We start from the raw sequence: 17,962 nt of genomic DNA on the forward strand, positions 1-17,962 counted from the left end.
CATTAATCCATTTCACAAATATGCACTGGGAGTCTATTTTGTGATAAGAGCTATCAAAGGGGGGCTCAGGAGGGAACAAATAAAGCAAATGTATTATCCATGGCTATCATTTTCCAGTTTCCTGCTTTAATTATCACAATGCCTGTTGAGCAATAGGAAGAGGGATGCAAAGTATGAATGAGATGGAGTTTTAGGAGAGTATGCAGCAATCAACTCTACCTCACCAGTGCCTACTGGGACCCAGTTCTGATCAGAGAAACTAATAATGAGCAAAGCAAGACACAAGAAAAATATAATGTCATAAACCAAGAAAAGGGAGTACTTCCAACAGCAAGGCCATCAAGAAATAACTCTTGGATCTCAGTCACCACTGAGCCATTGATGCAGTCTGCCCATATAGTCTCCTTCCAGTTGAGAGATAACATTGATCATACCATTTAGACTCAGCATTCAGACCAGTACAACCTGCCCGGAAATCAGCATGGAGGCAAAGGCTCAAATGCCCTTTCAAGGAAAGACCTGTAAATTAACTCTCTGCCTTTTTAATTACTCTCCATTACTTTCCCACTTTTTATAAGGATTTTCTTTTTCTTTTGCATAACAAAATCCAACTCTAATCAATACGTGCAGTATATCCCAGCTGATTAGTGTAATTCTTGCTCCAGCAGGATATTGGAATGGTGCCAGGCTTACCTAGCACACAATTAAGTATCTGTAATGCCTGCTGGGCAGCAGCAGGCCTTGTGAGTTAATAGGGAAAAGTGGGACTGGCACTTGCCTCTACCAGCCCGTGTGTGCCCTCTCTCACTCTCATCTGCTTATGGACACGTACAGAGTATAGCTGGAAAAACACATGCTTGACAATTAAACCAACCCAGGAGGCACAGGAGTGTACAAAGCTGATCTTCAGAGTCTAACTCTCCATCTTCTCATTTCAGTAAATCCTTCCAGAAAGAACACATTTCTTTCTCTCTGTCTACAGTTCCAACACTGAGCTGTGAGCGAATGCTAAATGGCAAGACTCAGGAATCTTAACTTACCAAAATTTATTGTCATGTATTATGCTGGATAAACCTTCAAGCCAATTCTCGGCAAACACAATTCACTTAAAAAGAAATTAAGTGCATTGCCTATTTCTCATTCTCTCATGGAGTTGATGTTAATGAGATTTTGTTTGTTAAGCTCAAAGAATAGCAAAGTATCTGAAAAACAATCTTTCTCAATTTCCATTCACTCAAAAATCAGTTATTGAACATTTTGTATAATACAACCTTCCCAAGACACATGCCTGTTCTTATGCTGATTTGAATGTCCTGGTCCTCAGATTATCCCTAGATTGCAGTATAATTTTTTAAAAGAATAGGTTTTAAATTAATGAGATGTGAATTTTAGTTGATTCTCTTACTAACTGCCGTGTCACTGCTGATTTCATTTACATGAATGTGAGGTTAGTGATACACAAGCACTGTACAGTCCCCCTAAAGCCAGGTTCTCTTGCCCACAATGTCAGAAACAGTTATAAATTCTCAATGTCCACTGAAATGCCTTAACCCCTTATGGAGCATGTGGACAGTAACCTATTGATAACAGGTATGACATGGCATTTACAAGTGTTGCAATGTTCAAGCACTACTTAAAAAAGCCTCCAGGGATTCTTGCAGTAACCTTCTTGACTATGACTATGTGTTTGTGTTCTTGACATAGAGGGACAGCTTGCCTCTGAGAGGTATTCCTGTTTTAACTTTTGAACACCAAACTCCAGAAGAGCACATTGTAAGGTAGATAATTCTTGTACTGGGACAGTCTTGCAAACAATGTGGTGCTCTTGAAAAGTGGCCAGACACAGTCACACCAACCTGCCTCCTTGGTTGCCTTCACCACATTGAGTGAGTCCATGCAGAGAAACATAATAGTTCTGACTGATCAGTCAACAAGATCCGAGGATATATATATGCTTAAGAACTTTTCTTCCTGCTTCTAAATGTGGACTTCAAATACCTACTCTGCACAAAACAGGACATACTAAATACAGGAATAAACTTTAATACCTGATCATATATATTCAATAGTGAAAGTCAAAATGATTGCCAGATTGGATATAAACAATCATTTAAGTTTAAATACTAAAATTCGACAAGGTCTAGTATCAATAAGTATGACACAGAAGACTGGACATATGTCACTGATCCTGGAAAGGGTGCTGCATGCATGGAGGAAAGCACATTGCCATATCACTGTGAGACTCGTGATAAAGGGCCACTGCAATAAAAAAGTTGAGTGCATGTAATCTGGAAGGCTGACATTCTTCAGAGTCTTCATCACTGAGTACTGATATCACACCACAAGTGGAAACCTCCAGTCCATAAAACTTGATTCCACGTACAAAATCAGAAATTATGTAAATCCCAAACCTGAAGTAACCAGTGCTTCAGATCATGAATATTCACCTTTTATAGAGTGTAACTGGGGCCTGAGTGGGGAGATGTGGGAACACAGAATGGGAGGTATAGACAGCACCTTCATGAGGGCACGGGGATTAGCCAGTCATGCCAAGACTTGGGGGTGGACCTGGAAGACAAGGCACAACTAGACCCTCTGGAGGTCACAGGCCTCCAGCCAGCCACCATGAGGCCTGGGAAGAGACAACCTGATCAAGAAGCAACCAGGGAAGAATTAGGGAAAAGGAAAGCACAAGAACTCAAAAAGATCAACAAGGAAACTTCACACACCAAGATGAGGATCAATCTTACTTCATGCGTTCATAAGCATCTTGACAAAGCCAGAGATGTAACCTAGGTTAAATCCTCCTGGCCTCACTGTCCAGATCGTGTTAAACTTGATCGTTTTCCTCAGTATCCCTACAAACCAGGTGAACATTTTATCTCTTGGGACACTCTTGCTAGGTATTCTTGACTAGCCTGGAACTCCCTTCTAGACCAGGCTGGCCTTAAATTCATAAAGATCCGTTTGCCTTGTTTTTGCCAATTGCCCTCCACTTTGATGCTTTTCCTGGAAACAGTATGAAAGATAAAGGTCAAATGCTTTCCAAATATCACATATTTCAAGGAAAATATATTTCCACAAAACTTACACATTTGCTTCTCTTTAAGAAACCCAATGTCTGCAATTTACAATTAAGAAACAGATGGATGATTGTGAGACAAAATATTCTTTACTTCAAGAAGTAGTTTTCCAGACTGTGAGGTTTCCCTAATTGAATATATTTAAAATATGATTTGCTTTGGGAAAATGTGATGTATGCTCAACATTTGATAACATAGCTATTGTATAAAAGCAATCTAGGCTTATTCACATTGATTATGATAATAACCACTGATGAGTGCTGAGAAGGAAGAGAATCTCATAAATACCAACGTTTCCCACTCTCTCATTCCCCATTTAGAGAAAAGGTGTAATATGTTATTAATTCTACTATTTAACGAAAATATACAGAGTTTAAATTGTACCTAATGTGTACACTGCTGCACACAGTTTGGGAATAATGTGATTAACTAAAGTAATTAAATGCACACAATCTACTCTTCCAAACTGGGAGACAATAATCTAATCACTGGGATAATTCAAGGCCATCTAAGAGATGTTACATTACATGTCTGATTCAAATGTCTACATTGCCCAATTTCCTTACCCAAGTTGAGTTAATCTCTCCTGAATGTGAATTTAAGGCTTTCCTCCCTCCTTGTAATCTAGTGCCTTACAAGCCAGTGTTAATTCAGTACCCCATCTTCACACACAGATGTCTCTCCTTTTTCCTAATTGATAAATATCATAAAAGAGAAATATAATTTTTGAAGAATTAGGTAGCACATTAGTTCAATATACTGGGCAAAAACATTAGTCCCAGATAATAGATGCACTCTAAACACACATTCCCCAACAAGGCTGTGGGTGTGAAGAGCCAGCATATATCATCAGCCTGACTAACAGTGTGATGTGCTCTTAGTTCATCCAGACTGTAGATGATCTGCAAGGTTTACAAGACAGATGGAATGCTGAGTTGCTTTTAAACAATTCCAAGTTAAAGGAGATACATCGGAAGATCAACTGAAAACTGTTTAAGAATTAGGTGTTCACAGTAATGTCACAGTACAGAGGACATCAACTTGTAGATTGTAAGCAGCCACTGAAGTCCTCTATGCATAAAGTCCTCTACCTTCTCCTTTTCTCACTTGTTACCAGCATTCCCAGGATTTCCCTTCAATAATTGCAACGTGATTAAGTACTTAGAATCATCAGAGGCATTTAAAAAAGAAATATGCCCCACAAAGATAAAAGAAAAAGAATTTCTCAATCTCCTATAGGAATGGAAAGATTTTCTTGCCAACAATAAAGAATAAAGGGGATTTGAACCACTAAACCATCAATCAACAATCATTAAAGATACAGAAAAATGTAAAACTGAATATAAATGATGCCATCAAATAAATATAACAAAGAGTCTGTCATCACAGATATAAAATTATTATAATAAATTACTTCTGAATTGCTGGAACAAAAACTATACCAATGCTTTTGCTTTGCTTTGCAGACTCAGTCCCCTCTTAGAGGCACTAAGGTTGCTTAGAGACCTATATTAGGGGACAAAGTGTTAGGAGACATTTATGCTTACTGTGTGGAAGAAGCCTTCGAGATGAGAAGGAACATCATTTCGAACTGTGGCAAAGTTAAAGATGAAGTGGAAAGAAGAGGAAGAAAAAAATAAAAAGGAAAAAAGAAGAAAAGGAGGAAGAGGGGGAGATGCAAGGATGGAGAAAGCACAATGCTGAAGTCATAAACACTACATGGCAAATGGTTAAATTGTAACAGCTGAGAAGATCCAAAAGATGATGAACTTTCCCTGAGTGGAATGTGCCTCAGGAAAGCCTTCCTGTCAATTAACCCCAATCTTTGTTCACTAGTTAAACCATTGTATACAGTATCTCAGTGTGGATACCATTCTTCAACATTCTTTAATTATAGTCAATTCTAGACATAGTTTCTGTTTTATTGACAGTCTGAAGTACCTTTGCAGTTCTTTGAGAGTTGCACTATGTTCCCAATGGCAATACCACACACTTCTGAATTGTGATTCATATGATGACTATTATGAAATATCAATACTTCAAGGATGGGAAAGAGTCACACCCCACACTCTTTACCATTCTAGCCAAACAACATTCATGCTCATCTGGGCCATTTTCATGGGTTCATTTCTTTGGTGTGAGGTTTTCCACAGCCAGGCTAGGCTAAAGACATGTTGGCACTTGTCTTGAATTTGTATTTATTATATCAGTCACTACCATCCTTCAGCTTCCACTAATGGCCAAGCACAGATACCCATACTATACCTAAAAGTAGATCTCTGGAGTCCAAAATATTTCTTATACACATATACTTAAATATCACCTGCAATAGATGTTCTAGCTCTCCAAAACGTCTCAAGAAGCTTCTACCAAGATGATTCATTATCCTTCTAAAGAAAACAAACTCTCCAAAGGCTCATGTTTACAAAACAAAACAGGACAAACAACACCTCCAAAACAACAACAAAAAACAAACCAAAAATCAAAAACCAGAACAAACAAAACAAAACAACAAAAACAAAAACAAGGAAACCTGACATTTACACTGTCATTAATCATACTTTCCCCCAATGTAATGCCTGCCATCTGTCAGGATTTAAGATGCTTGTAAGTGTTAAGTAATATTCAGTGATATTTAGTCATTGTGATAATCGGGTTATATCTCAAAGCATGAAACTGCTCCAGACTCTTCTTTTTTGACCTCACATGCTATTGAAAAGAGTACCATTTCCCCCAGTCTTTGGGCTATAATTTGGTGGCCACCCTTAAGATACATTTATTCTCTTTTGACTTATGTCTCTGTGGCTATGCTTTCTTTAACATGTGCACTTATTTCTAGAATCACAGAAGATAGAAACAAAGAAAAATGAAAGAAAAAAATATGAGTAGAGATACTATGCACATCTCCTGTAAATATCACCAGTACTAGCTAACATGGAGAGCCCCTCTCACATTCGGGAATCTGGACCACTTGGCATCCAATAGGCTTTTTAGCTTTGTTTTGTCATTTCACCTGAAATGTAAGCAACAAAACTAAATTGAAAAATATAGAACACCTTCAAAATTCCCCATGCCATAACTAATTCTATGTCTGTGGTTAAGACTCAGTTATAGAGAGCTAGCAACTCAGAATATACTGCATGCACTTGTTTCAAGGCTTCCAGACACATTCTAAATCCCTAGAGTTCCCTTTTATCTTGTCAGTGTGGACAACCACAAGAGAGTAATGGAGAAAGGGTTGAGTGAATTCTGGAATCCATCATAGAATATCAAGTAAGATTCCAATATCCTGTGTAGTCTGTCCAGTGACTATTTTATATATTCAGATTTCCTTAAAACTAATGAAAGGGATAATGGTGGGGAATAAGACCAACTCTCTCTCTCTCTCTCTCTCTCTCTCTCTCTCTCTCTCTCTCTCTCTCTCTCTGTGTGTGTGTGTGTGTGTGTGTGTATGTGTGTGTGTATGTAGAGTATCACCATGAAACATCCTGACCAAAAAGCAAAAAACAAGTTGTAGAGGAAAGGGTCTACTTGATTTACACCTCCAGTTTATAGTCAGTCATTGGAGGGAGTCAGGACAGGAACTCAAGCAGAGCTGGAACCAGGAAGCAGGAGCTGATGCAAAGGCCATGGAGGGATGCTGCTTACAGGCCTGCTTCACATGGCTTGCTCAACCTGCTTTCTTATAGATCCCAGGACAACCATCCCAGGGATGGCCTCCCATAGTAGGTCAATGATCACTAATGAGTAAATGCCTTGTAGTTGAATCTCATGGAGGAGAGATTTCTTCAGCTGAGCCTCTTTTCTCTCTGATGGCTCTAGTTTGTGTTAAGTACACACACACACACACACATACACACACACACACACACACACACAACTCCTCAAAAACCAGAAAAAAAAAAAAAACCCAGCCAGTTCACTCTCCTCTCTCTCTCTCTCCAAATGTGTGTGTGTGTGTGTGTGTGTGTGTGTGTGTGTGTGTGTGTAATTATGAAAGAATCAATTTGTTGAGAAAGAATACTATGGAATTTAACTATGTTCTCTTTATACCCCTCCTAAAAGTTTATATCACCTCCTAGCCTCCCCCACCCCTACTCAAAGTTCCTGCTCATTGTCACTCTTTTTATCTAGTTAATAAGTGCAAATATGTTTCGATTTGCAGAGTGGACACATGGCTGTATCCTGTCTTCCCATTGGAACAATAAGAACAATAAGTATTCATTGCTATGAGGGATGCTTTTTTGTGGTCAGCATGACAGGATCTGGATCACATAGGAAGGAGTCTCAGTGAGCAATTAGCAAGATTTTTTTAGATGGTGGGCATGCCTGTGAGGGATTTTCTTAATTGGCTTAAGTGAGATTGAATGATCAATCCTGAATGTGGGCAGCAACATTTCATGGCCTGGGTCTTAGGATGAGTGAGAATGAAAGAGGCAGTTGAGCATAAGTATCCGTTGCTCGCTGTCTCTTGATACAGATATAAGCTGACCAATTTGTCCCTGTCTCCTGCCACTGGAACTGGAACTGGACTGTAGCCTGCAACTCTGAACCTGGTAAACAGTTTCTCCTTGAAATTGCTTTTGACTAAGTTTTTATCACAGCAACAGGAAAAGAAACAAAGATCCAATGCAATGAGTCTAGCTAGCTAGTCTTTGAATCTTTTAAGATAGAGGTAGTTTCAGTAAATACTACTGAAAATGATGTAAAATAAGTGGATTCTGGGCATGGTAGTACAAGACTACTAAGCATTTGGGAGATAGAGAAAGGAAGACCCCCAGCTTGAAGCCAGCATGACTCTAAATGATTTCCTGGCCACATAACAGGGTCTTCTTATAGGACAACAGAAAGAGTGGTTAAGTGATACAAAAAACAGTGAGAGATTAGGTAGAAACTAATGAGAGTGAAGTTAACGTGGAAGAAAAAGGAAGGAAAAGGCTAATGGCCTTAGAGTCTTCATAGCTTTGCATAATTTGAGACACCAAAATCAGTCTTAAGACCTACCCATGTCCCTTGTATAACCTTTGTGCCCAAGAACGCATCATCTCCAGGAGGGAGTGTCTGAGAGAAGACTATCCTTGGTCCTCTCCAGAAATCTTCCAAGATTTCTGTATCACTGTATAACAACCTAGTCACACTGACAGGGAGACAACACTTTGCTCATGAGATTGACTAATGTGTTCTAAGGTCAATTCTTCATTTCCTCTGTTTCCCAGAATCACATGAGGAATCCATTCTCAAATGTCTGCCCTTCTAGCTGAGTTGGGGGTGGGGAGAGCTCCTATGGTGGAAGAGGCTGCAACTGACATTGACTTGGAAATTCCACCTGAATACATAATTGCCTTAATGAGTCATTTGTTACTTTATGAGTACCTAACAGTCAAAAGCTAAACCAGAAGAGTTCAACCCACAAGCAAGTTCTCAATGTCTTCTCAGTAGATTCAATCTGTGGTATTACGATGAGTGTTTTTAAGAACCAACTTCTCTAAAGTTATTCTTGAAGAACAGAGAAAGGAGTCAGTGGGGAGAAAACTTATAAGATGAGAAGATACTCAGAGAAATTGCTGGGCTTGAAATATCAGTGCAGTCAAATGAGTCCACCCAAAGAAAAGGTTTTCATCTCCAGTCTGTCCAAGAAGAGTGTCACATTGTGGGTCTTCATGTCCTCAGCTCTCACAATTTGGAGAAATGGATAATCAACAGTAAGGGGGAAAAAGGAAGGAAAAGGAATAAATTGCAGGCAGATAAAATTTTAGACATTTTCTTAGTAAGCAACTGAGCTATCCATGTTCCTCCCTTCAGTGTTGATAAGCATATGAACATCTGTAGACTTCTGAAAGGAGACACTGGTCAGAAAACTCATCTTTCCCCTGGAGTTTATTAGTTCCCCACTTTTTGAGATCAGGTTGGGTTTTATGTGTGTCAGGCTGGACGAGTATCCTGTAACTTACTTTGGACTCTAGAGTAATCTTCAGTTTCTGATCTTGCCACCATAGCCTGAGTGCTGGGACTACGCACATCTGAAGGTACCTTTATTTTACGTTCTCTTTCCAATCCTAGTGTCTCTTCAGTCAGCAAAGACAGGGTTCACCAATACCACTTTTGCAATGAGAAAACTTAATATAAAGGAGCAGCCCTGCCTGAGCCCAGGAGATGAATTCTACTCAATGTTCTTGCAGCAGGACAACACTGGAGGTAACACCGAGGGAAACACCAGACATCCCCACTAGTATGCTTCCCCTCTTTCCATCACTGGCCTGGACAAATCCAAGGCACAGAGAAACACCCGTCCTAACTCCAAGAAAAGAGGATAGCAGGTTGTTGGTCAGTAATTTGTGGGTTATGATTGAATAATCCTCTGGAATGGTGGTTGCCTATTTCTTTCTATTTGACATAACTCACTTTCTAGATTAAGAGCAGTTCCTTCCCCCAGCATGGGAAGTATGCAGGTATGATTAACAGACCTTCAACTGTTCGTATGTGAGCAGTAAGAATCCTTGCTTTACAAACAGCTGTGAGTTAGCAAAATACCCACACAACACACAGGTCAGTGGGCACCCCACTCACATCCCCCGTTTGTTGCTACTCGTTTTATTCCTTAGTAGCTCAGCACAAATATAATTGCTACTTAACAGACTGACTGGATCCTGACTACCTAAAAATTCCCAAAATGTCTCTGCCAGAAACCAGAATAAATAAAAATTGAGAGAGGCAGAGAGCTGATGGAGACAAGGCTGGAAAGCCAGTCACTGGTCAACAAACACTGGCTGTGAAAAGCCTGCAGTGAGGAGAGCTGGAGCCAGCTCAGCAGCTTAGCAATCTCTGATCTCTCAGCCAGCTGTCTCTCACGTGGAGTTTTGTGTGGCTCAGATATGAAGACGTTATAACATGGACAGTCCTGGGAACTTTCTCCCCCCGGTTGCACAGGGCATAGAAACACATTCCAACACCATTCATTGTCCAAATTCCAGAGACAACAATGGGGACTCCTGATCTAACTGGTTTTAATTATTTGCTTTATTTCTCGAAAGCAACTTGACTCCCTATCCAATGCTAAGGAAAAAAAAAAAAAAAAAAAAAAAAAGACAATTGAACTCATCACACACACCAACCCTACTACATTAAAGTCATATCGAGGAGAAGTTATTATACATTTAAGAAACTCTTTGTCTTTTGGTGCCCTGTTTACCTTGCATGCCTTTTAAATTTACTCTTTAATTCTCCATGTGCAATTGTTCAATTTTTAATAATAATGAAAAAAAAAAAGGGAAGAGGCTCGGTGTGGAGAAGAAGCCGTCGATGATCGGCACATTTTAAGATCGCTTATCATTTTTATTTCTCTATGTCTTCTCCTTCTTTCTCCCTTTCTCCCATCTCCTCCCTTTCTTTCTGATGAGATTCAATCTCCACATCAGACTGAACTTCCTCCCCCACTTCCCATCCCCGCCCCCACTCAAGCATCGGGTAACCCAGAGTTGGGCTCTTGCAGCAGCGAGAGAGCCTATGCTCTCTGGGATGCCGGCCTCTGGGTCCTCAATTCCTGGATGGCAGTTCTCCCTTTCCATGGCCCGAATCAAGGCAGCTTCGCCTGCAGTGTGTCTGGCCTGTTTTGTCTTTCTACATTTTTTTTTTTTTTTAAACTCGGCCCGGGCGCAATCAAATCCTGGCAACAAAGCCCAGAGCTCAAAGCCACAGAGGTGGACTGGCGGCCAGCTTCTCGCCCCTCCCCCCATTGCCCAAACTCGCTTTTGAAAATGCAAGCGTGGGGCCAGAAAATGAATGTGTCGATGGAAGGAGGATAAAAGGCTGGTACGCGAGTGTACACGAGTGCTATGGGCTTTGCAGTTTTCTTTTATATACCTTTTAAACATCAAGGCCTAAAAGCTAGGAAAGCACTCCGGAGAGCCGTTCCGGAGCCGACCCCGGTGGGCTCACAGCTCCCGCCCCGCGCCCTCCCCCATCTGGCTGAGCGGGTGCTTGGCGCGGTTTGTCTGACACTTGTAAATGGAAGTGGGATCCAACTTGGAAGTAAACGCGCCAAAGTCTGGGGGCGGGGAAGAGGCGAAGGCAGAGAAAGGATTCTCCCACCCTCAGCCTAGCCCAGTGTCCCTCACTCCAGCCTCTGTGCCTAGGATTCTGGAATACCCCCACCAAGATCCAGGACCCGAGAGCAAGCGGCGGCGAAGTGGGTCTCCTTCAGGGAGACTAGAGCCATTGGCTGCCCTCGGTTCCACATTCCATAGCTTCTTGCTTCTGGGAGACTCCCAGCCACCTCCGCATCTTCACTGCCTGTGTAGTCTACCTTCACGTTCATTTATGGGTACTCTCATTGCCGAGCTTGCTCGTTATTGTACCTCAAGGTGGGTGCTATCACCAGCATGCACATCTAGGAGCGCCCCCTTTCCTCTGGTAGCAAGAGCCAAGAGCTGTGCCTTTAGAGCGTCCGGCAACACCCGGCCCTCTGCATCTCACCCTCTCTCCGAGCGCACCACAGCTCCCAAGAGCCGGGCAGAGGACAGCAACAAAAGTTGCTTTCCGCAAAGTCTAATCTTGGACAATGTTTAAACACTTCCGAAAACACACGAGACAAGAGTCTGCTGGGGGAGAAACAGTGACCGCATTATACTGCCAAAAAGACCCGGGCTCGCCACCTTTCTCCAGCCCGGCCCGATGCATTTTAGCTCAGCGACCCCAGCTGGTCAAGTCCTCTCGCTCACCAAGCGCCACGCGAAATCTGTCCAGTCCACCTCTGTCACCCCCAGCCAGCTCCCTAAGATCCCCAACTGCACTCCGGTGAGCCAATGGTTTCTTTTCCACACCTTCCGGAAAGAACTCGGGGCGGCGAACAGTGCGCCCTCAACGTGCCCACGAGGAGCCGCAAGGGCTGTTCGGCATCCCTGGGATGATCAGACTACCGCTATTCTCTTTTCAAATAGCACGGTCAGTTCTGACGCCCGCCAAAAATCATGCGTTCTCCCAAAGCAGTCGGGTCCATCTCCCGTCAAAACAACAGAAATCCTTTCCTGGCTTCTCGGCTAAACTGTCGCACCAGTTCAAAGTCGGCTGTCATTTAGAACCTTTCACAACCCAAGACTCAGACATAGTATGCAGGGGCAGGCGAACATTCTAGGCTACCCTTCCTGCACCGTGGAAGTGGAGGCTGGGCTCTTTGCTCCGCTCATAGCCTCCTCTAGCATGCACCCAACTTGCGCCTCTGGGTCCTGCAAGTGCATCCATCGGCATCTGCCCCTCTTCCTACTGAGTGCTGCAAGCGCCAGCTACCCAGCGGAATCGCCGCCTGATATCATCCACCTGCAGCCAACGGCCAAAGCTCAGTGAGGACCCAGAGCTGCATGTACAGACCCGAAAGATCGCCCTCCTCTTATTGCTAGCCCTAAACTTAACCAACTCCGGTGCCATTTCCTGGCTCCTGCCGCAGGGCTGTCTCCCTGGGTTCCAGCTGGTAGCGGTAATGACCACAGCTCCAGGCAGCGCCCAGGCAGGAACTTTACAAGGTGAAAAGTTTCCCCCCACTCTCTCTGAGAGCTTTAGCTTTCCGGAGCACCCATCACAGCCTCTCTGTAACCAGGTTGCTGAGGCTGTTCTGAGAAAGGTGCACCCCAGCCAGTGCACCATGCACCCAAATAAGCATGCTAAAAATCCTCACGCACCCTTGCCTTGGTCAGCGATGCGCCCCTGCACCCGACGAGTCCTCCGTGGTCTTCCTTTCAAGTCTAGGGGCGAGCTGGCCACCCCGCCGCCTCCGCCGCAGTGCTCGCCGCGTGCTCCCGGCTGAGGCTAGGGCGGCGAGCGGAGGCGCTAGGCGCTCAGGACGCCGCCACTGCTGCGGGTTGGCGGCGGAGGAGGGGAGTCGGAGGAGGATGGCGGCGGGAGGGGTGGGGAACCCGGGAGCGAGGTCCCAACGCGCAGCCCAGATCACAGCGCAGCCTGCCGGGGGGAGCGGTTCTCGCGTCTGCTCTAGTCAGCTTGCACCGCTACTGCTGGCGGTGGAGAGGTACCGGGTTCTTCTTCGCGGCGGCCGCCGCCGCACTGCCAAACCCCTAGCTTCGCTGTATTCTCCTCCCTCCCGCAGAGCCGCGTCCTCCGGGGGATGGGGGTGGGGGATGACCAGAGATCTCCGAGCGCCACACGAAGAGAAGGGGAGGGAAAGGGGGGCAGGGAGACCCGGCGGTCAGCAGGAGGACGCTAAGGGCGCCTCGCCTGGAAGCTGGACTAATTTTAGAGCCTAGGCATCCTCCACTTCTAGCGTGGCTGGAAGAACGCACCAAAGTCAGACTGACGTTTTCAGAGAGCGCGCACACACCACACTCAATCGTCTCTGCTCTGCTCTGCTCTGCTCTGCTCTGCTCTGCTCTGCTCTGCTCTGCTCTGCTCTGCTCTGCTCTTCAGCCTGCTGCCTAGAATACACTAGACTTCTCTGGACCAGATGAGGAAACCGAGGCACAATGAGACCAACATGGTTTTACCCAAGCTCCTCAGGCTACTTTGAAGCACAGTGGGCACGGCTATCAAACGCTGTACCTCCTGCTGCCCACCCGGGACTCGCATTTCTTTCCCACGCATTTTCAGATCACTGGGATCACCTTTGTGTGGGAGAGAATCAGACTAAAAAGTAACATGACTCATCACCCCCACCCAGTCTGAAACACGGTGGGATGTGAAGACATTCAGAACAGGAATGAGTGAACAGTCTCAGGGGAGCCAGGTGATTAGCAATACCAACCGGTGTGCCCTCTAGGTCCTTTTACTTCTGGATCATCCTCACAAGTCTGAGGATTCATGGCACCCCACCCCACCCCACCCCACCCACACTGCTTCAGTAGAGCTACACTTCAGCCTATGTTCCTTGCCTGTGAGCTCTGAAACATTCCTAACTAACGGCCAGCCCCGGTAAACCTGGGCCAGCGCCAGCCTCCACCCAACCCCCACTGCTGCACAGCAAATCACGTCTGTCTAAAGCAGGCTTTCACCCCAGGGGGTTCCTAGGGTGCCCACTCCCAGGCAGCTTCTCTGGAACTCTGGGACCGAGCAGTAACTCCAAGAGAGATGCTTCCGCAGACATGCTGTAGAGATAAATTTGCTCCTTTTCTTGATTCCTGAATTTCCCTTCCAGGAGCAGAGTCTGTCTCTCCTTAAAGTCTCTGTGCTCAGTCACACCCTTTGAAGAGTTACTAGAATTTGCCTTTTTGGTCTTCCTCTCCCAAGCCTGGGGCCTTAAGGATCTGAAAAGCCCTCCACTTTCAGTAGGTGGGCGGTTCCCCCTTGAAAGCCTTCTGCAGCCTCTGCACTGCCTTGACTGCCCCATAAAGCACTCTGCATGCTCCGCTTGCTTGCCTTGAGCATTTAATGGAAATACTAAGGAATACTGACAGCTAGCCATACATCAACTAATTCCAGGACAGAAGCATGATGCTGTCCAGGGCTTCACAGTCAGAAAGGCCAGAAGAAAAGTTACCTGCTCTCCAATTATGTCCTTTGCATAATTCTATTCTGATTTTATTTTTATTCAAACACTTTCTTAGGGCATTAAAAATTTATTGCCATATAAATATGCTCCTGGTATGGTGTATTCCTTGTGACTGACCCAAGGTTGTTAGTATTGCATCAAAGATTTTAGTGATTCAAGCATTTTACATTCTAGTGCTTCTGTGGGAAGACTGGGAGAGTCAGCTGCTGGCTGGATGGCTCCTGGGATGCACAGGGAGTTGGTGTTGGCAGCAGGACAGGCCATCTTCCACCTCCTTCCTGGGAAGCTGGCCAGGTAACTGAAGATGCAAGGATGTGGTGGGAGTCCAACCCCTCCAAAGACTTTCTTAGGCCTCAGAGGCACTTCACGCCTAAGTGCAGAAATCTGTCTAACTCTCTACCTCCTGCCTTCAGGCAGAGTGTAGGTAGTAAAGTAAACAGTCTCTACTCCCAGGGCAGAAACGGGCCATGGCAACCTAGGGGAAAATGACTCTGCAATATTGCCGAATGGTTTATTCAGTGGGACACCCTTTGGTATAATACTTGTTGATATCAGAAAAACATCTATTTCTTTATAACATAATCTACTACGAACCTGTGATATTGTGGTCACATTGTTGACAAAGCTATGAACTTAATGAATGAACCAAAAAGATTTATAATTCTTAAATTTTCACCCACGGTACCCTGTACAAATCCCAGTGTAGTGGATAAATATATTAAATAGTCAAAAATTAGACAAGGGAAGAAAGCATGAAAAGTCTCTATAAGACTTGCTAACAACATAGAAGAGAGCACTAACTGAAAAGCCAGAAATATATACTCATGTCACCTGCTTTATCATACTTCTGAGGTCCCACTCCACCTCCTCTGGGCCTTATCTCTTCCTTTAGACTACTGAACAACTTGCTCAACTGGATTCTTGCAAGCTATACTAATAGTACTGAGCCCTGATCCACTCTTGTAGCTCACTCCTCACCAAGGGTCTATTGAGGTGTCCATATACGTGGAAACCTAGATATGTAGGAGTTTAGACACTGAGAAATCTTCAGTGAACAAGACTTGGGAGTGTTTAGCGATATGCATGACTCTGCCACAGACGGGGGAGGCAGATAATGTTCCACATGGCTTCTGGGTTGGTCTTGCTGCAAGAAGCAGTCATCAGCTTGGCTGTACAAACTTGCCTTTCAGTTGTTCCTGGCTCTCTGACCTCCATGTGCTCCTGGGATCACACTTACACTCCAAAAATATTCCAATGAAAAGGCTTTAAAATTAAGTAGGCTTAGGTATTTTTTTTTCTTCTTCAAAACCTACTTTATTTAGGGTTCTTGAACACATCATCTTCTTTTCTAACCCACTGATCAGAGGGAGGCGGAAAAGGTTAATATGAAAGGCTTTTGTGAACCTGTTTAGAAGTAGTTTCTTGGTGCAATTCCAGCCTTTGTTGTCAGGATACCAGCAATCCAGTTCAATAGCAAACACCAAACAGTAAACCCAAATCAGTAGTGGTGGCATAGTCAGCAAATAAGTAAATAGATAGGCAGATAGATAGATAGATAGATAGATAGATAGATAGATGATAGATAGATAGATAAATAGGTAGATAGAGTAAATAAATAAAAGCACAAGTCAGAAGAAGCAGCCAGAACCCGTCACAATACCATGAGAAGTTCTTTGGTTCCTTTCTATCTACAAAGTGAAGACCAACAAACACCAACTAAGACTAGCAAAGACCAATGAAGTCCAGGAAAACATTACACAGCACAGCAATGCAAGTGGATCCTGTGGCCGTACGTGGAATTCTATGTATTCTTTCTAAACATCACATGTCCTCTCAAATGCCTGTTTTCAGTAAAATATTACATGATTTTTTACAAAACAATTTCTAGAAAAACATCATATAATATAACTGAGTTGCTAAGAAAGCAGAAATTTCTACTTCAGATTTATTTTTATTTATATGTACGTGTACATATTTGTATATGTGCCCCAGGACATCAGATCCCTTGGAGATGGAGGCAGTTGTAAGTTTCCTGCCCTGACAGGAAAGCTCAGAACTGAGGTAGATTATCTGTGAGCAAGAGATCTGAAGCACTGAGCCATCTTTCTAATCCTCTCCATGTCTCAAGCCTCTTCAGTAAGTCTTGTCACACTCTGCTCTGGCAATTCCAAGCTAATATATAGATGGCCATTCACAATCATCTTCTTACTCTATGCAACTGACAGATTATGATTCAAAGTGTCATTTGAATATAATGCATGAACATATATATTCATAATTCACATATATAACATATGTATATAGTACTTAGGAATACATATATCCCCAACTTTCTATGTATTTACAGACTTCTCAGTGATAAGTTCTCTCTCTCTCTCTCTCTCTCTCTCTCTCTCTCTCTCTCTCTCTCTCTCTTTCTCTCTCTCTCTCTCTCTCTCTCATGTTCTACCCCGATCTGTTCATCTCATTGAGTTTGTCTCTATGTTCATGAAGATTTGTTCAGTATGTCATCTGAGGTGATGCCTCTTGTACTGTTAAGTCAGAAAACACTGAATTATGGTTTTATTTAAAAGATATTTTGATAACTAGATGGCTATTCAGGAAGGTGGAAGAATGTCCTTCCCTTGAAGTACTAAATCAAGCACAGATGACTTTAACATTACTTTTGGGACCAAATAAAATCATGTTACATTGTGTATTGCAGATTGAATGTGAAGAATCCCCCACAGGCTGAGTCCCTTGCTTCTGGTGTGGACTTGGGAGATGGTAGAACATTTAGTGGTTGAAGGATGTAGGCCACTGCAGCTTTATGGGAATGCAGGAGGTTGTAATTCTAAAGCACTGTCTTTTTTCTAGATTCTCCACCAATCCTTGTACTACATGTTATAGATATCTCTTATACCAGCAAATATATGGGCACATCACACCCTTTTATTGAACATGCCATTTAACTAACCTTTACATTTTTTTGGTTGTTTCACACATGTATGCAACTCATTGTGACACTATTCACTACACCATCCTCTCTTATCTCCTTCTGAATACTCCAGGATCCTCTTTTTTTGTTTCCAATTAATCCTCTCCTACTTCCATGTGTGTGTGTGGTGTATGTGCACATGTGTGCATATACAGGTCACTTTCAGGTAGTCACAGCTGCTACGTGTTCATAATGACATTGGCCACATCGTATGTAGCAGACAGTGCTTCACAGTGATCCTCCTCATTCTCTAGCTCTTCTAATCTATCTGCCCTGCTTTACTGTGACATTCCCTCCATCATTGGGAAGAGGCTGATGCCCATGCTGCCTTATAGAGCTGAGCATTCAGCACTCACTTATGCTAAAGTTGATGCAGCCCAGTCCTTATTTTCAAAAAGCACCCAAGCCATAGTT

The 17,962-nt window shown here is 43.5% G+C and overlaps 1 protein-coding gene across 7 annotated transcripts in view; it reads right to left on the bottom strand.

The window, feature by feature from the left end:
* Fat3 (FAT atypical cadherin 3) overlaps nucleotides 1-13,563 on the bottom strand; it is a 592,493-nt gene extending 578,930 nt beyond the window's left edge. For 4 of the 7 annotated variants that reach the window (XM_011242542.3, XM_011242541.3, XM_017313398.2 and 1 more), the window contains exon 1: nucleotides 12,755-13,544. The gene's annotated coding sequence lies outside the window, so the exon portion shown is untranslated. Of the gene's footprint in view, nucleotides 1-12,754 lie in introns of all 7 variants that reach the window. The other 3 variants (XM_006510372.4, NM_001080814.2, XM_011242544.2) reach the window with 3 other exon arrangements.
* Between the last annotated feature and the right edge of the window lie 4,399 nt (nucleotides 13,564-17,962).

Source organism: Mus musculus, chromosome 9, assembly GCF_000001635.26.
Source record: "Mus musculus strain C57BL/6J chromosome 9, GRCm38.p6 C57BL/6J".
Taxonomy (NCBI): Eukaryota; Metazoa; Chordata; class Mammalia; order Rodentia; family Muridae; genus Mus; species Mus musculus.